Below are 19,159 nucleotides of genomic sequence, written 5' to 3'. Positions count from 1 at the left end.
GCAACAGTAGGCAAAGTTTTGGATAGAGGAGGGGTAAAAAGTATTATTCCCACTCCAGTGAGTGCAACAGTAGGGAAAGTATTGGATAGCAGAGATGTACAAATTACTATTCCCTCGCCAGAGAGTGCAAGAGTAGGGAAGGAGTTGGATAGCGTAGAAGTAAAATTTACTATTTCCACTCCAGAGAGTACAACAGTAGGGAAAGTGTTGGATTACAGGGGGGTAAAAATTACTATTCCCACTCCAGTGTGTGCAACAGAAGGGAAAATGTTGGATGGCTTAGGCATAAAAATTACTATTCCCATCCAGAGAGTTCAACAGTAGGGAAAGTGTTGAATAGCGTAGGAATACAAAAAACTATTCCCACTGCAGTGAGTGCAACAGTAGGGAAAGTGTTGGATAGCAGAGGGTTAAAATTAACATACGTATCAATTAAATAAATATCACAATGAAATACCCAATTAATAATTATTTAATAATAAAGTAATTATGAATTCAAAATAAATATTAACAATTAATTTATTATAAATAAATTACTTCCCACACTATTCCCCTATAAACCCACAACCCGCTCCTAAAAAACACAATTGATATAATTATCAATTATTGAATTAATAACAATTCATAACCAATTAATAATTAATTATTAATTAACAAATTATAAATACTAATAAATAAAAATGTATATTTACCTTTTTTATATTTAAATTACCTCCCACGCTATTCCACTTTAAACCCACAACACACTCTTAAAAAAACAGCAACATTAATATAATTATCTAGTAATTAATTAATTTACATTATTAACCATTTGTAAATTATTTATTCATAAATTAATTATAAATAATAATAAATAAAAAGTCATAATTATTTTTCATAAGTATATTACGTCCCACCCTATTCCCCTATAAACCCACAACATACTCCTAAAAAATAACACAATTAATATAAGTATGTATTAATTAATTAATCTTAATTAATAACCAATTAATAATTTACTAATGATAAATTAATTATAAATGATAATAAATAAAAATTAATAAAAAGTAAAACTGTAACACAATTAATATAATCATCTAATAATATTAATTAATAACCATTTAATAATTAATTATTATAAATGAATTCTAATTAATAATAATTACAATTAATAATTACTTTATTATAATGAAATTACTTCCTATCCTATTCCCCTATGAACCCACAGCCCGCTACAGAACTAAAATACGCAAAAATTAATTTTCATGAAAGTAATTACTGGTAAAAATATAACACATACATTAAAAAAACTACACTTATACCAAAAAGTTACATCACATACTTTTAACACACATACTACAATGCAGAACACTAATATAAATATCGATGTTATTAACAACGATATTTTTACAAAGGTTATTTCTGTCTTCGATATAAAAAAAATGATATGTCTTACCTTACTGTCGATATTATGTGCAACAATATACTTGCTGTCGATAAACTTGTACCTCAATATTTCAAACTCGATATTGTCGTAATTCGAAATAAACAACTCAACATTCTGTCTGCCTTGTCCCTGCGACCACTGGATCATGTTCACCTGGGACCTCATAGCTTGTCCTCTACTGGATCAACATATCTTCGTGAAGTGAATCATCTTTCTGCACTCCATGCACTTTTTGCCTTTCGCTGTGCGCTCTGATGGCCTATGTGAGGGTCCCCCAAAGTACCCACATGTGCGTGTTCTTGTGCCTCTTGTCCATATGGGAGCTATCATGGTGGTTGGGTTTGACCGTATTCACTGGTTCAGTTTTGATAGGAGTCTCCAGAGCAGCCTCCATATGTGCTGTCCATGCCTTTGATAGTTCTTTAGTCCTTCCCATGGTAAGTATATCTGCTAACGGCTTCCCTGATTCTTCCAGAATTCACTCCCTCAGTTTCGCCGAAGCACACCCCTTAATGACTTGGCCTCGGATCTCCTCCTTCTCATCCTGATACCCACAGGTGCTAGCTAGCTCCTTTAACCGTGCATGAAATGTATCTAGCATCTCTTCTGGCTTGTCTGAACACAAAACATTCGTAGTCGCAAATTGGCAATGGTTCAAAATGAGCATTCAGAGCTGTGATGAGCGTGAGATGAGTCTTTGGCGCTGCCTCTGCCACTGACTTGGCTATCTTATATACATCCTTCCCTCCAAGACATAATAGCATCGCCCTCTTCTGTTCATCATCCACCTTTGTGGCCTCAAAGAATAGTAGCACTCGCTCCACCCATTCTTTCCACCTTGGGGCCTGAGCAGATGGGGTTCCATCAACCACAAAGGGCTCCATGGCAGGAATGTGAGCCATGGCTTTGCAGGCTCTGTGACCCCGGTGTAGCCCTCTGAAGGACAGATGTCAAGGCTAGGCCTGGAGACAGCCGCAAGATTCAGCGCACCTTATGGCCACTATTCACAGTTTGCTGTGTGCCCTCGTAAGCTCCACAGCACCACCAAATGTCCAGCAGTCATTGCTCACTATGAGCACACCAATGCTGTCCCTCAGGCCTCTTCAGGACCGGTGACGTAGCACAGCAGGTGTTTTTCAAGGCGTGTCCCCCATCAGGTGTAGGCACTCCGTGAGAGTGGTACCACAGCAGCACGAGCACCACGCACACGAAAGGATTGTGCGCCTCAAGCCACTAGTCACCGCCCTTGTCGCCATATGTTATGTCTGGGCTTATTAATTATTAATGCCCAGACCGGGAGCCAAGGTTGCGCTGAAACACGCTGGCCACGTGGCAAAGGCCTCAATAAGGGAGCAGGCACACAGAGGGTTGTTTAATGCTGCTCGGGTGTCACGGCTCTGACGCCGCATGCACGCGGCCAACTATTTATTAACAAACGTCCATGGTACGCGGGACAAACCAAATAAACTCATGTACATGGGGAGAGCTCACCGCTCACCCCCACGGTTATGCAGCAACAATAATTACAATGCCACAAACACAGTATCGCGAGACGCGATACAACAGTCACTATTATTTTCCTTTTCTGCAGTCTCTTCCTTTCTCTGCTTTTGACACCTATTTTTTTTACCTTTCTCAACCCTTTTATTTGGCGTTGGGGCACCCATTTTGGTATTCAATCAGAATTCATATTCATGCTTTTCTACAAAATCAGGCCCCTTGGTATGCCTCAATACTCCTTAGTACTTTACACATGTCGAAATTTCTCTTTCAAAAGAGTACGAAACAGATAATTATGCAACAAATATGCTAACATATCACATTTTTAAAACTAAAAGATGTTGCCCAATAACTAGGCCTGGGCTAAATTTCTGTTCCGCTCGCGGAAATTGTGATAATTTGACATTTTCGCGTTCCGCGGAGAGCACGAAAATGTCAAAATTTCCGCATTCCGCAGCTCAGCGATAATTTGTTTCTTGCTCGCGCTGTAAAATAATACATTCTCGCGCGCGCACGATCGCCTTACCTGAATCCCCGCGGTCACCGATAAGTTTTCCCGATCCGGTCGCGTTCTCCACGAGATGTTGGATTGTTGGTAGCCATTTGCGCTGTCTCGCGACAGTTCGCGCCCGCAGTAATGTCATTGGTCGCGCGATCACGTCTTTCTTCTCGCGATCATGCACGGCGAGAAGAGTGAAAACAAGATGGCCGCGCCCGCGAGCAACCGCATGGGTAAGTTGGCGAGCCGCAACCATGCAGAAAATTCCGCGAACGGGCAGGAAAAAAACTTCTGCATCTTCGCGATATTTCCAAGTGTTTGCGGAGATTTTTAACATTTTCGTGATAATTTGCGAAAGTGAATTTCGCAAATTCCGCCCACCCCTACCAATAACTACAACAGTCCCACCTTCACTTAGTCCCTCTTCTGTTTAAAATGTCACCGCAGTACAACGCTGAAACACTGCTGTGCCGTTTCGGATGAGGTATTGTTCCCAAGACCTGCCGTCTATTGACCCAGCAAAAGTAAGTCGATACACACTTTCAACATTTTCCTTTAGCTGGCTTGAACACAGTTGCCTTACTCCTTGAGTCGGTTTATGGCGTAATGATTCATTACGTAAGCACCGATGTGCAGTCATCTTAGACCCCTGATTTGATTCGACTTTCGAGTCTGCTCTCTGCACTTGCAATTTAGCCGCAAATAACACAGTTGCTTTGCCCCCAATGTTGCTTCGAGCACGGTTATCTCGCAGGCCATCTTTTGCCAACCTACAACGTTTAAATTACGTCTGGCTCCATTACCGCATTGGGATTTGCACGCCTCTCCCTAACTATACAAATCGTACTCTGACTTTAAATGGGACCGGCAAGAATACGGTATATGTGCCCGTGCACTTTTGGGGTCCTGAGATCAGATGTGGTGTTAGACCCTCTTTGAAGTACCGAATCGGTGAAATAACAATAGATGGTGGTGTAGATAGCAACCTTAATAGCCTGCCAGGGAATTTTTTACCAAAAGCACAACATTTTGAGAAAGTGGACCTGTCGCTACCTAGCTTGCCCATATACACTGCTTGTCACTCCTCTTGCCTCTATTACCTAGATAGCTGCCCACAATAGCCAAGCCCACGCAAATATTTATGTTTGGCTTAACATATCAAAGTGCAGGACACCTTGCTCGAGATTCTTAAAGGATCTGGCGCTCTCTAGAGTGCTCACATACATTGAATGCCTCTTTTCTCTTTAAGTTTTCCTTTTCTCTTTAATTTAGATATCTGCTGTTAGAAGATTTGCCTGATGAAATACCTGATGCCTATTGACCATTAAATGATATTGTTTTCTTGCTAAATTATCAAAAGGTACTTGTCACTAATGGGATGAGTTACCTTGTTTAAAAATACTTTACATAATAAAACCTTTTTGATATAATGTTTCCTTATAAACTAACAACACAACTCTACTCTACAATGATAATGTGTTCATCTATCACCTCATACTCTATCCCAAAGTCTAAAACACTTGCACCTAAATAACAAAATCAGATATTTATCAGAATAACGCAATGCATGTACTACCAACTGGATTTACTGCATGCATAGACTATCAGGCGTTGAAGTTTTCCTGTATTATTCTTCCACAGCCAGCACTGTAACATATGATCTCTACTTCTCCACTCAGATCATAAGAAATCTTTCTATAATCACTTTTTGGTCCGTTTCGATCTAGCACTCTATATTACCTTTGATTTCTGCAGACATGGCACTCGGCTCCTAAAGTTACTTAAACTAATGATGTTGACCTATATCTATTGCAGCCTTGAGAAAGCCCTGGTCCTATAGACCACTTCAGGGCAAAACACGTGACAGCTGCTGCAACACCAAATATGTTTCATTCATTCATGAAACTTTATTTTGGCTATTACGGCCATAAAAGTACATCGATATACACAACCACTTAAAATTAATATCAAGAAAGAATACGATGTCGAAAGCACCCCTTATAATAAAATAGTACAAGCATAGATATCAGTAATAATCACTCATTGGGAAACAGGGGAATAAAATGATAATCATCACTATGGGAAATATAATCAGTGCAAACCAATCATTAAAAATATAAATTAAACTAAAAAAGTTAAAATGAAATTCACAGCCTATGTTTTTATATAAAACCTAAGTCACAGTAACAGCCAATTAAAAACAGGTCTTAGTAGATCTCGTATCAGTTGTTTGCTAAAATACCTACGCTTACAGGCTAGGTTTTTGCCAAAACTAGGGTCACAAAAGATGTCAAGTGGGAGCGGGTATTACTAATTCTCACATCGATTTTTCAATAGATACCTTCACTTACACCACATTGCAAAGAGGAAGTTTGAAATTGCAACAACAAAAAATGGGTTAGTATCAGATTTTAAAACCCTGTAGGATTCCTTATAATTTCTAATACCTAGGTTCCTACACAGTTGAGTAACCCACTTTAACCTTGCCCACTTATATGCCAAGCAGAAGAACAACACATGAATTACAGTTTCCTCCTCTACTAAGCACCCCGGGCAAAGGTGGGTGGTAGCGCCTGCCCATTTGTTGGTAAGTGCATGGAGTGGCAGCGTCCCATATCTAAATTGCAAAAACAGTTTTTTTGGTGTTGGTGGTTGAATAAAATCCAACACCTGCTCCAATTTATATTGCTGTTTTATGTCCAGGAACCCATAGGTTAAACTAGAAGAGTTAGCGGTCTGTAAAATGCGTGACAATTTATACTCCTTCAGTACACAAACCAAGGATTTTTTTTAAATGGCTGAGCATGACTCCTCCATTGCCGACCATAGGTCCTCCCTTCCTATCGCACGGACTGAGTCTCTGATAAAGGTGAACCACGGGATACTACCCGCCCCCAGAGTGGACATTACAGCATTTAATGCCTCTCTATATTGTCCTAGCTCTGGCGTACTCCACAGCCGTCGCCAATAAAGCAGTGGGCGTGAAACAATTAGGTCTGCAATGGGAAGGATGCTCAAATCCATCCTTAGTGGCATTAGAGGAGTACTTTTGGGCAAACACAGGATTTGTCTCATAAAATTATTTTCTGTTATAGTGTAATATGTATTTTCTAACACTCTGGGGAATGAGAATGAAGCCTAAAAGCTTTGAAAAAAAAAATAAAGATTTATAAAACAATGCAAACCAACTGGAACTTTGCAACCTTTCTTGACCACAGGAAACCAAATATTGACTAAGGCGGAACATATACTCAATTATTTTAGTACTCCTACAATATGAGGCTGGTACGGTCCATTGCCTCGATTAACACCATCTAGGAACAGGATCCCTGGGACTCTTTTGTACTGGGAACCCCACTTACCAAACTCCCACTTTATCTACACTACTCTTGTGAACAAAAGAAATGAAACTGTTATCATCACAAACTCTGATACTGAACCAAGCAAAAGAACTGTGTTCATTACACTTAAAAAAGAATGCAGGATGTTTTACATAGTACAGTCTCCTTACTAACTTTCGCATTTCTGAGTGGTGTACTGCTAACATTCTTAAGTGAAGAAAAATACACAAGCCTGATGTTGGAAGGCGTTCCCCGGGGAGGCTGTGGAATGCGTTCCCGACCACCCGGAGGCCCACCTTACCCAGAGATAGGCTGAGCAAGAGCAGGGAGGCCCTTCCTGGAAGGGTCTCGTACCTAGGATCGCACACGCTGCACTTACACTCTTCTTCGGATAGAGGGACACCACACAGTAATTCGTGGTAAGATAATATGCTTTTATCGGTGGTTGTCAGGGATCTTTATGATCCGGCAGGCAGGTGCAGAATTAATGCCACAAGCGGCAGCGATCTCGTGAAGAGGGGAAAAGGGGTAGCGGGACAGTCTTTGAATCAGTGTCTCTGCGAGGTATCCGGCGCACAGCTCTCAATCCTCGAGCTGAGGGGATGTTGCTTCTCTCGGCAATCTCTGCCAATTCTCTTGGAGGAGCGGGCCGCGAGTCACTCAGCAGGCACCGGAGGATCGGAGTTCGGGGAGCCGCGACGACATCAGCAGGGCTCAGATGGTTCAGAGTTCGGGGAGCCGCGACGGCGTCAGCAGGGCTCAGATGGTTCAGGGTTCGGGGAGCCGCGACAGCGTCAGCAGGGCTCAGATGGTTCAGAGTTCGGGGAGCCGCGACAGCGTCAGCAGGGCTCAGATGGTTCAGAGTTCGGGGAGCCGCGACAGCGTCCGCAGGGCTCAGGTGGTTCAGAGTTCGGGTAGCGTTCTTCTGTTCGGGGAGCGATCGAGCCGCGACCAAGTCAGCAGGCTCTCGTCAGTCCAGCTCTTCTCTGCCCCCGTCCCGTCAGCACCCCTTGTTATACTCCCCCTCCTCTTTGAAGTCCGGAGTCCTCGCGGAGAGGGGTCTGGTGCCTGGGGGGGGCGGTGTGATGGGGTTTCCTGTCGCTCGGCCCCTTGATCTGTTCAGGTGGGTCTGGGAGGGACTCCAGACACCCAGCAGGCTAGGCGCCCGCTCACCGGGGGCCTGGTGGTCGATCGAAACCTCCCTCGGGGAAGAGACCAGAGGTGTGACCGGGTCGGCGCCTCTCGGTCTGGCTTGGGTGGTTCCTCTCTCCCTCGGCCGGGCATGCGTGTTGGGGATATGGTCGGCCCTCGGGATGTTGGCCCACGGGAGCCGGAAGGCCGTGTCCATGAGGTGCGGCGTGGTTGTAGGGTAACTTGCTGGTCGGGAGGGTCCTCGCCACGAGGCTGGTCTCACATGTGCCCCCCCCAGCTGAAAGGCGGGGAGAACTACCCATCCACTTGGGGGTTCTCCTCGCTGAAGCGGAAGAATCGGGACAGGCCGTCCGCGTTGGCGTAGTCCGTCCCGGGGCGATGTTCCACAGTGAAATCCATCCCTTGGAGGGAGATGGACCAGCGTAGCAGCTTGGGGTTTTCCCCTCGCATCTGCATCAACCACCGCAGGGGTCGGTGATCCGTTTGTACTCGGAAGTGTGTTACGAACAGGTAGGGCCGTAGCTTTTTGAGGGCCCAGACCACTGCGAAGGTCTCTCTTTCAATTGTGCTCCACCGCTGTTCCCAGGGCAGCAACCTTCGGCTGATGTAGGCTATGGGCCGATCTATGCCTTTGTCGTCGAACTGGGAGAGGACTGCCCCGATGCCGTGTTCCGAGGCGTCCGTCTGGACCACAAACTCCTGGGCGTAGTCGGGTGCTTTGAGCACTGGGGCCGCGCACATGGCGGCCTTTAGGGTGTCGAACGCCTTCTGGCAGGAGGGAGTCCAGTGTACTTTCTTGGGGTGTTTTTTGGAGGTTAGTTCTGTGAGGGGGCCTGCGATGCTGCCATAGTTCTTAATAAACCTTCGGTAGTAGCCGGTGAGGCCCAGGAAGGCCCGGACTTCCGTTTGGGTTGCGGGGGGTTCCCAGGACAAGATGGCGTCGATCTTCGGCTGGAGAGGGGCGACCTGCCCACTTCCCACCTGGTGCCCCAGATATGTTACAGAGCCGTGCCCAATTTGACATTTACTGGCTTTGATGGTGAGGCTGGCCCGGCGCAGAGCCAGCAGGACTTGACGGAGGTGCTGGAGGTGCTCGGTCCATTGGGAGCTGAAGACCGCGATGTCGTCGAGGTATGCTTTGCTGAACCCCTCTAGTCCGGACAGGACCCTGTTCACCAGCCGCTGGAAGGTGGCCGGGGCATTCTTCATTCCAAACGGCATCACCCTAAAGCGGTAGTGCCCATCCGGGGTGGAGAAGGCGGAGCGCTCCTTGGCTCCCTCGGTGACTGCAATCTGCCAGTATCCACTAGTCAGGTCGAAGGTGCTGAGGTAGCGAGCGGCCCCAAGGTGGTCAATGAGCTCGTCGGCACGGGGGATAGGGTGAGCGTCCGCTCGGGTGACCGCGTTGAGTCCTCGGTAGTCCACGCAAAACCTCAGCTCGGGGGCAACACCCGGGGTAGTCGCTTTCGGAACCAGGACTACCGGGCTGGCCCAGGGGCTGTCGGAGGGTTCAATCACCCCGAGGTCTAGCATCTTCGCCACCTCGGTCTGGATGCAGGTTCGGACCCGATCAGGGACCCGGTAGGCCCGATGTCTCACTGGCGGGCTGTCGCCGGTGTTCACGTTGTGGACACACCAGTTGGTGACCCCAGGGGTCAGGGAGAAGAGGTCCGCGAACTGCCCTAGTAGCTGGCGGCAGTCGTCGGACTGTTGGGCTGTGAGGGCGGTTGACAGTCTCACTCCCTCCACAGACCCATCGGTCTCTTTCGCCCCCAGGGGGTCTGGAAGGGGCTCGGTGTCTTCTTCAGCCCCATCATCGGTGGCCAGGAGTAAACTCAATTCGGTCCGTACAAAGTGAGGTTTGAGGCGATTCACGTGGAGAACCCGGAGTGGGTTCCGCGGGGACTGCACATCGACGAGATAGGTGACCTGGCTCTTCCACTCGACCACCTTGAAGGGCCCAGTCCATTTATCTTGGAGAGCGCAGGGTCTCACCGGGGCCATGACCCAGACTTGTTGGCCCGGCTGAAACTCGACCAGCGTGGCATTCTGGTCATACCAGCGCTTCATTTCTTCTTGACTAGCCTCGAGGTTCGCTTCTGCGAGTTCTCTGAATTTCCGGGTCTGGTTGCGGAGCGCCAAGATGTATCGGAACACATCCGGAGGGGTCCCCCGGGGGGTTGTTTCCCACCCCTCCTTGACCAGGCTCAGGGGTCCTCGGACGGGATGTCCAAATAGTAGTTCGAATGGGCTGAATCCCAGGGATTTTTGGGGAACCTCCCGGTAGGCGAACAGGAGACATGGGAGGAGGACGTCCCACCTCCGGCGTAGGGGTTCCTCGAGGCCCATGATCATTCCTTTCAGTGTTTTGTTAAAGCGCTCGACGAGGCCGTTTCCTTGGGGGTGGTACGGGGTGGTGAATTTGTACGATACTCCGCACTGCTGCCAGAGGGACTTCATATATCGGGAGATAAAGTTCGTACCCCGGTCACTCACGACTTCGCGGGGGAACCCCATGCGGGAGAAGATCCCCATCAAGGCTCGGCCTACCACGGGGGCCGTCACGGTGCGGAGAGGGATGGCTTCGGGGTAACGGGTGGCATGATTCACCAGGACGAGGATGAATCGGTGGCCCTGGGCGGTCTTGGGATCCAGCGGTCCCACAATGTCGATTCCTACCCGCTCAAAAGGGGTACTGACGACGGGGAAGGGCTGTAGCGGAGCCTTGCACTTGCCCCCACTCTTTCCGCTGGCCTGGCACGTGGGGCAGGACTTGCAGTGGGCCTCCACATTTGCTCGCATCTTGGGCCAATAGAAGTGGGTGACGAGCCGTTGGTAGGTCTTATCTTGGCCTAAGTGTCCGGCCAGGGGTACATCATGGGCCAGGCCCAGGAGGAGACTTCGGAAGCGTAGGGGTACCACTAGTACCCGGGCCGATCCCAACTCGGCCGACTTCTGTTCGCTGTACAGGAGGCCGTCCTCCCAGTATACCCAGTGGGTGCCAGTCCGGTCGCCTGCTGCTTGTGCCTCGGCCTGTTGTCGGGGTCCAATGAGGGACGGGCAGGTGGATTGTTCTCGGCAGAACTCTTCACGGGAGGGGCCCCCTTCGCAGGGCCACTGTGCCAGTTCTGGCAAGTCCTCGAGTTTGGTCAGGGTTTCGGGGTCGGAAGGCACTGACCCTTCGTCGGGAGCGGTCGGTTCGTCCAGAAGGGGGTCGTTGGCCTCTGGTGGTGTATTCTGCATCTCGGGGATGGTGGTGGTGTTTAGCGGCATGGCCTCTCCCCCCTCGGAGGAAGGCGCCCGGAGAGTCATTGAGCGCGTGGTGGCGCATACCCACTCGGGTAGGCCCATCATCTCGAGGTGGGCTCTTCGTTCCACTTGTCCCCACGGGGAATTCTCAAGGTCGTTGCCCAGGAGGCAGTCCACGGGCTGGGAGGTTCGGACTGCCACCTTTAACTTGCCGGTGACTCCCCCCCATTCGAAGGGGACTAGGACCATCTGGCAGAGGCTCTCGGAATTGTCTGAGGATATGACGGGGCAAAATGCGCCAGGCAGGATCTGATCTTCGGAGACCAGGTGACAATGAACCGCCGTGACACTCGCCCCCGTGTCCCGGAGGCCCTCGATGCGGTGACCGTTGACCGTTACCTGCTGTCGGTACTTCTTTGTGTTGGCGGGCAGGGGCGTTCCGGGGACCATCTCCCGGTCCCCTAGGGAGACCAAGGCCATGGCGGCTGGTTCCCATTCCTCGGAGTCTTCCATCTCTTCCCCCAGGGCTACGTAGGCCATCTGTCGAGCCGGCAGGGTTGTTGTGGCGGTCCGCTGGTACAGGGGACATTGAGGGTCGCTGGCATAGTGTCCGGTCTGTTGGCAGCGGAAACAGGTGATTCTCACTCGGGGCCCCGGCCTCCCTGGTGGCCCGGTGCTGGCCGGAGGTGGAGCTGGAAAGGGCGGAGATTGTCCTCTGGGAGGGCTGAGCGGGGATCCCCCCGGGAGCTCCCTTTGCCGGCCTTGATTCCCTCCGCCCCTCTGGCGGGGGAGTCCCTGACTGTGGTGACCGTAGTCTCCCACGGGGCCCCGGGAGGTCCGGGTTTTCACCCACCGGTCAGCCTCGACGGCCAGTTTCCGAGTGTCGGTGAGTTTGCTGTCCAGGAGGTGCTGGTGCAGCTCTACGAAGCAATTAGCAGCCAAGTGTTCCCAAGCGATCAGGTCGAATAGCTCCTCAAAGGTGGAGACCTTGCTGCCCTTGATCCAACCGTCCAAGGCCCGGCTGTAAAAGTTCACGTACTCCACCCAGGTGGTACCGGGTATCTTTTTGCAGTCTCTAAATCGTTGCCGGTACATTTCAGGGGTGAGCCCATATCTGGCTACTAGGGCCTCTTTCATGTGACTGTAGGAGTTCATCACCGTGGAGGGCAGGTCCAGCAGGGTATCTCTCCCCTCGCTCAGGAACCGGCCCCACAGCCCAGCCCCCCAGTCTTTCTGCGGGACTCGGTGGGAGGTCATGGCGACTTCGTAGGCCTTGAACCATTGCTGAATATCGTCGTTCTTATAATATTCTTTTACCACATCCCCTTGGGGATGTGGACCTTTGGTTCCACGGTGGAAGAGATGGGTTGAGTTTCCGCGGGTCGGGCCTCCGCCGTCTTAGCCTTGAGCTCGATTTCTTTTAGGCTACGTTCGTGCTCTAGTTGGAGTTTTTTCTCTTCGTGATCTCTCTGTCGTTTCTTTTCCTCTAGTTCTCCTTGTAGGCGTAATTGTTCCACCGCCAGTTTTTTTTCAGCTAGTTTTAGCTCTCCTTCGATTTTTAATTTTGCTAGTTCTAGTTCGTGGTTGCGACCTCTTTCTCGGTCCGCTAGTTCCTCTGGGGATAGGCCCCCCTCGGGGGTGCCGTTCCTCCGCAGGGTGCTTCGTGGTTCGTTGGGAGGCTCTCCTTCTGTTTGTGTCCGGGGAGTTTCCGCCTCGACCCAGGTTTTTATTGCCCCCTGGAAGTCCTCTTTCATGCTTAGTCCGGTGGTAGCGATTCCAAAGTCTTTGCAAAATTGTTTCAGTTCTCGGTGCGTATAAGATTCTAACTGGTCCTTTTGGAATGCTGTGCTCGGGTTGGTGCCTGCGGCACCTAGGGAAGTTTCTCCTTCCATTCTTCTTGGTAGTGCGAAAGCCGTCTACTGCACGATCTCTAGGTGTTGGCTCGGATCCCGTCGCTGCCACCAAATGTTGGAAGGCGTTCCCCGGGGAGGCTGCGGAATGCGTTCCCGACCACCCGGAGGCCCACCTTATCCAGAGATAGGCCGAGCAAGAGCAGGGAGGCCCTTCCTGGAAGGGTCTCGTACCTAGGATCGCACACGCTGCACTTACACTCTTCTTCGGATAGAGGGACACCACACAGTAATTCGTGGTAAGATAATATGCTTTTATCGGTGGTTGTCAGGGATCTTTATGATCCGGCAGGCAGGTGCAGAATTAATGCCACAAGCGGCAGCGATCTCGTGAAGAGGATAAAAGGGGTAGCGGGACAGTCTTTGAATCAGTGTCTCTGCGAGGTATCCGACGCACAGCTCTCAATCCTCGAGCTGAGGGGATGTTGCTTCTCTCGGCAATCTCTGCCGATTCTCTTGGAGGAGCGGGCCGCGAGTCACTCAGCAGGCACCGGAGGTTGGGAGTTTGGGGAGCCGCGACAGCGTCAGCAGGGCTCAGATGGTTCAGAGTTCGGGGAGCCGCGACGGCGTCAGCAGGGCTCAGATGGTTCAGGGTTCGGGGAGCCGCGACAGCGTCAGCAGGGCTCAGATGGTTCAGAGTTCGGGGAGCCGCAACAGCGTCAGCAGGGCTCAGATGGTTCAGAGTTCGGGGAGCCGCGACAGCGTCCGCAGGGCTCAGGTGGTTCAGAGTTCGGGTAGCGTTCTTCTGTTCGGGGAGCGATCGAGCCGCGACCAAGTCAGCAGGCTCTCGTCAGTCCAGCTCTTCTCTGCCCCCGTCCCGTCAGCACCCCTTGTTATACTCCCCCTCCTCTTTGAAGTCCGGAGTCCTCGCGGAGAGGGGTCTGGTGCCTGGGGGGGCGGTGTGATGGGGTTTCCTGTCGCTCGGCCCCTTGATCTGTTCAGGTGGGTCTGGGAGGGACTCCAGACACCCAGCAGGCTAGGTGCCCGCTCACCGGGGGCCTGGTGGTCGATCGAAACCTCCCTCGGGGAAGAGACCAGAGGTGTGACCGGGTCGGCGCCTCTCGGTCTGGCTTGGGGGGTTCCTCTCTCCCTCGGCCGGGCATGCGTGTTGGGGATCTGGTCGGCCCTCGGGATGTTGGCCGACGGGAGCCGGAAGGCCGTGTCCATGAGGTGCGGCGTGGTTGTAGGGTAACTTGCTGGTCGGGAGGGCCCACGCCACGAGGCCGGTCTCACACCTGAGAATGACCCTAAAACCTAGGTGCCGATCACGATCCGGTAAAAAACGGGTACGAACCGTCGGACGGAGCATATTCTCCGTCCGACGCGTACCCGGTCTTAAAAATATACAAACATGGAATTACGATTCGCACGGAAACACCATTTCCGTACGAATCGTACAAAACCCCGTCCGACGAAAATAAACATACAAATGTGATCCGGGAAAGCGCCGACATGACGTCGGGATGCATGCAGCCTGCCATTCACGAACCAGGAATCACGATTCGCACCGACGTCATCCCGCACGGTGAATATTTTCCGGCAGCCAAAAACTGCCGGGAAATCAGGACGACGCGAACAAGGAGTACCTGTACGCGACGGACAGACATGGACCCGAACCTACGTGTCATCCCGGCCCTCATAGCAGTCGACCTCCTCCACAGGTTACGACGCAGACGCCGCAGAAGGTCAGAACAACAAAGGGAGGGGGGAAAGGGGGGGGCAGGACCAGGGGCAGGCCACAAAACCCGCACCAAAGTCACACAGCACACATGCCCTGGACATACCTGACCCCCAGGCCCTGGTCACTACGAGGGGGTGGGGGCGTGTCCAGCAAAGCCAGCGTCCGCCACAACGGAAGTGCTTGACGACGCGAACCGGCAACACAACAATACAGGTACGTCCCGTACCCACGCCTTAAGAGCGTGGGTACGAGTCGTACCACGCCCACACCTACGTCATCCCAACAATGGCGGGACGGCTGTACCCACATGGCAAAGGCCTGGGTACGGCCCGCACAAGCATCACATAGCGTGGGGACGCATATGTACGGACCGTACCCCCACCCCCATCTGCATGGAGCATACCCCCAACCGCAACAGTGTAAGTATGACTCGTACCCCACCCCAACAGTGTATGTACGACCCGTACCCTCACCCACGTATGTATGGAGCGTACCCCCACCCCAACAGTGTATGTACGACCCGTACCCTCACCCGCGTACGTATGGAGCGTACCCCCCACCCCAACAGTGTAAGTACGACTCGTACCCTCACCCCCGTATGCATGGAGCGTACCCCCCACCCCAACAGTGTCAGTCCGACTCGTACCCTCACCCGCGTATGCATGGAGCGTACCCCCACCCCAACAGTGTAAGCACGACCCATACCCTCACCCGCGGACGTATGGAGCGTACCCCCACCCCAACAGTGTAAGTACGACCCGTACCCCCACCCACGTATGAATGGAGCGTACCCCCACCCCAACAGTGTAAGTACGACCCGTACCCTCACCCGCGTACGTATGGAGCATACCCCCTCCCCAACAGTGTAAGTACGACCCGTACCCTCACCCGCGGACGTATGGAGCGTACCCCCACCCCAACAGTGTAAGTACGACCCGTACCCTCACCCGCGGACGTATGGAGCGTACCCCCACCCCAACAGTGTAAGTACGACCCGTACCCTCACCCGCGGATGTATGGAGCGTACCCCCACCCCAACAGTGTAAGTACGACCCGTACCCTCACCCGCGGACGTATGGAGCGTACCCCCACCCCAACAGTGTAAGTACGACCCGTACCCTCACCCGCAGGCGTATGGAGCATACCCCCACCCCAACAGTGTAAGCACGACCCGTACCCTCCCCGCGGACGTATGGAGCGTACCCCCACCCCAACAGTGTAAGTACGACCCGTACCCTCACCCACGGACGTATGGAGCGTACCAGTGTATGTACGGACCCTACCCCCACCTCGTATGCATGGAGCGAACCCACACCCGTGTATGTTCTAAGCGCACATATCCTGAAATAGGAGGGGTGGGTGCAGAGTCCTCCCAGCAGTGCCCAGAGAGAGGAGGGGTGGGTGCAGAGTCCTCCCAGCAGTGCCCAGAGACAGGAGGGGTGGGTGCAGAGTCCTCCCAGCAGTGCCCAGACACAGAAGGGGTGTGTGCAGAGTCCTCCCAGCAGTGCACAGACGCAGGAGGGGTGGGTGTAGAGTCCTCCCAGCAGTGCCCAGACACAGGAGGGGTGGGTGCAGAGTCCTCCCAGCAGTGCCCGGAGACAGGAGGGGTGGGTGCAGAGTCCTCCCAGCAGTGCCCAGACACAGGAGGGGTAGGTGCAGAGTCCTCCCAGCAGTGCCCAGAGACAGGAGGGGTGGGTGCAGAGTCCTCCCAGCAGTGCCCAGAGACAGGAGGGGTGGGTGCAGAGTCCTCCCAGCAGTGCCCAGAGACAGGAGGGGTGTGTGCCTATCACTCCCAGCAGTGCCCAGAGACAGGAGGGGTGGGTGCAGAGTCCTCCCAGCAGTGCCCAGAGACAGGAGGGGTGGGTGCAGAGTCCTCCCAGCAGTGCCCAGACACAGGAGGGGTGGGTGCAGAGGCCCCCAGCAGTGCCCATGGAAAAAAAAGGGTGGAGTACCCACAGATCCAATTGCCACAATTGTCAGTCAGGTGCACAAAGACCCTGCAGTACATGTAACACATGTGTGCGAGGCTGGGAGTACACACATGCATACAGCCTAAAAGGGAACATGTCCACATGAAGTCATGTCAACAGACTACATACACGAGTACAGTGATCACCAAGGATGCCATGAATGATGCAGGTGGAGACATCACATTGCTCTGCATGCATGGCCAAAGTTGAAGGGGTCCGTCACACACCCAGCTAATGTAGACACAGCTCAGCGCTAAATATTGGGAACACCCTGCAGGGAAGATGTCAGGGTACACAGAGGAAGGAACACACCTTGGGACAATTTCACCATGCAGTAACTGCTTACATGAACAGAGAAACCTAGCTAACACCTTGTGATGGCACACAGATACCAGGGTACCCCCTATGACCAGCATACTACTACATTTCCCACACACCCAACACATGATCACCACCCAAAATCATGTAGCAGCCCCACCAACAGCAATACCACAAAAGCAGTAGTGTTCTAAGGAAAAAAAAAGGCTTTATTCAGCATTTCCAAATAAAGTGTGTGTGGATAAAGTTCAATATTTACAAAGCCCATAGGGCAGTCCATGAGTCACAGCTGGATGGGGACACAGTGGGACGCGTGTCCCCTAGCTTGCCTGCACAGTCAGACTCCTTCGTCTTCCACAGCAGGGAGGGCATCATGTGGGGGGGAAGGACCAGGCACCGCTGGGACATGAGGGCGAAGTGTAGGCGCCGTGGGTGCAGGGATGGAGGACTCCACCACAGGGGGTGGGGCAGGGCAAAAGGCGGAGGCCAGGATTTCGCTGCACACCTTAGCAAGGTCCTCCAGCGTCTCCCCTGCATCCGAAGGAACCACAGGCCCCAAGGAGGGGGGGGTCAGAGGGATGGGTCGCAGCGCCACTGGGGGAGGGTGTGGACATGGGGGGGACTCAACCACCCTGACCGGGGACTCCCTTGACCGCTTGCGGGGTGGTGTCACAGTGGGGCTCAGGGACAGAGCGGCCCTGAAGGAGTCCTTGCCGGATATGTGGCCAGGAGAGCTGAGGGGAGGGGATTTGGAGGGAGTGGATTTGGTGGAATGCGGACTCCCACTCTGGCTGCGTGACTTACGTTTGCCCCCCGACCCAGTGGGTGTGCCTACTTCACCCTGTGTGTGCGTGCCAGGAGGTGTGCGTATGACCTTCCCTGCTGGTGTGGTGCCTGTGTCTGTTGTGGTGGGTGCATGCAGACGTCTGGGTGTACGTGGGACAGGCATGGGAGTGGGAAGTGTGGATGGGTCAGGAATAGGGGGTTGGACGTAGCGCTGCAGGAGACCCACTGCTGCAGTCAGTGTGGAGTCAATGGACCTCAGCAAGTTGCGTTGGTCAGCCTGCGATGAAAAAATGCCCTCCAAGTATGCCTCCATGTTGTTCAGCACTTGGCTGTGGCCATGGAGGACATTAAGCATCGCAGCCTGACCAACCTGCAACTGCCGCTGGATGTCCACAGACTCGGCATTGGCGGCAGCAGTGGAGACAGGGGCAGGGGGTGCGGTGCCTGGCAGGAAGGAGACATGTGGTGACCGGGCACGCTGGGAAGGGACACGAGCAAGTGGGAGGTAGCTGGTGGCAATGGAGGGGGTGGGGTGAGATGTTGTGCCGCTGTCAGCTGCTGGTGCAGCCTCCGCCCACTCGGAGAGATCATCCTCGGACCCGTCAGCTTCATATTCTGTCGTGCCAGTGGACAGGTCCTCGGCCTCACTCTCCTCCGCCTCAGTTCCACTCAATGTGCCAGCCACGATGTCAACGCTGGCACTGGTGCTCGGTCCCTCCGCTCCGTCTCTGCTCATGTCTCCCTCCGTGTCCCCCGACAATGCTGTGGGCAAGGTGAAGAGACAGCAATTACTCACACACCTGTATACATATGTCACATGACTCCAATCTACATAGGTTACAGTGCATAGCCTGAAAAGAAAGATCAGTAACATCTACAAAACAAGGTACAGATGTAGGGCATGCAACACACAGTTGGTTGACCCACCATGCCACTGAAAATCCATGGAGAGCATGACACAATAGCAAATGACATGAAATGGAGTTTGACAGAGGAGCCAGGCCCTGGGGACAATCCAGCACTGCATCTGCACCACACAGCGTTGCCGAAAATAGGGATGAGCAGGGACCATATCCATGAACTTGAGGCACATGCTGCATAGGTAATACTGAAAACATGCCCACCATGACTGGCTCACTGCACCTTGAGTGTATGTCCAGACAAACATCACACACTGCCCAGACCTAGAAAGGAGAATTCTGGTTTTGACATGTAGGCTTGGCCCGCACCAACCACCCCCTACATGAGACAATTTGTTGAGACACAGGTGGCACTTACATCTCTTAGTCTGGGTGAAATACACAGGAGCTGCATAAATGCAAGATTG

Source organism: Triturus cristatus, chromosome 6, assembly GCF_964204655.1.
Source record: "Triturus cristatus chromosome 6, aTriCri1.1, whole genome shotgun sequence".
In the NCBI taxonomy this organism is placed as follows: Eukaryota; Metazoa; Chordata; class Amphibia; order Caudata; family Salamandridae; genus Triturus; species Triturus cristatus.
Note: the sequence above shows the minus strand (reverse complement) of the source record.